This window comes from Coptis chinensis, chromosome 2, assembly GCF_015680905.1.
Source record: "Coptis chinensis isolate HL-2020 chromosome 2, ASM1568090v1, whole genome shotgun sequence".
Lineage (NCBI taxonomy): Eukaryota > Viridiplantae > Streptophyta > Magnoliopsida > Ranunculales > Ranunculaceae > Coptis > Coptis chinensis.
The window spans coordinates 70,928,159-70,929,231 of record NC_141457.1 but is presented as its reverse complement, the minus strand read 5'-3'; positions in this window follow the sequence as shown (position 1 = coordinate 70,929,231).

Genomic DNA, 1,073 nt, shown 5'->3' with positions numbered 1-1,073 from the left:
AACCAGCTCGCGAATTGATCAACATTGCGAGCCCTTGGCCATTTCACATGTGAGGAATGGACATCATGAGACCTTTCATCCTACAGAAAAGTACCGGTTTTCGCTTTGTCTTAGCTGCAACTGATTACTTCACTAAGTGGGTCGAAGCAATTCCGTTATCTCATGTCAAGGAATCACATGTCAAAAACTTTATCTAGACCCACATCATTACCAGATTCGGTTTACCACACACGTTGGTAATGGACAATGGTTCCCAATTCAAGGGAAAAATAGTCAAGGAGTTTTTGGCCGAATGGAAGATCATCCATGCATTCTCCATTCCTCAGTACGCTCAAAGCAATGGCCAAGTTGAGGCTAGCAACAAAGCGATCATAGAAAATTTGAAGAAAAAGATCGAAAAGAACAAGAGTCAATAGCCAAATCAGTTAGAGAACATTCTGTGGGCTCATCGCACCACAGCTCGCTCCAGCACTTGCGAGTCACCATTCTCCCTATGCTATGGCACAGAAGCCGTCATTCCCACCGAGCTGACAGTCACTACAACTCGATCAGAACTCGTCAAATCTGGGCACAATGACTCTGTCCTAGCTCGTGAGGTCGACTTGCTGGAAGAACGGTGCGACCTAACCGCCATCAGAGTGGCATCCTACCATCAAACTCTAAAAAAGTCCTACAACAAGTGAGTCCATCCTCGCTCTTTTCAACCTGGTGATCTAGTTCTGAAAAAGACTCAAGATGACTCCAAGCTAGCACCAACATGGGAAGGACTATACATAGTACGTGGAACAAGTCGTTGGCAACAGAGCGTACTGGATCAAGACCCAAGAAGGGAAACCATTGCCACGCCCTTGGAACACTTATTTGTTAAAGAGGTTTTATCAATAAAAATGTTTTTGTTGTACATTCCAGGGTTTTTTATTTTTTAGGTTTAAGTCACTTGTGTTTGTATTCCAATCTACTCCATCCAATTTCATCAACAAAACACCGAACATTGCACTGAAAGCACCACTAGTGTATGCACATTTCTAACACTCTCAGGAGTTTCAATGCTCTCAGTGAGCCATATGCTTTCA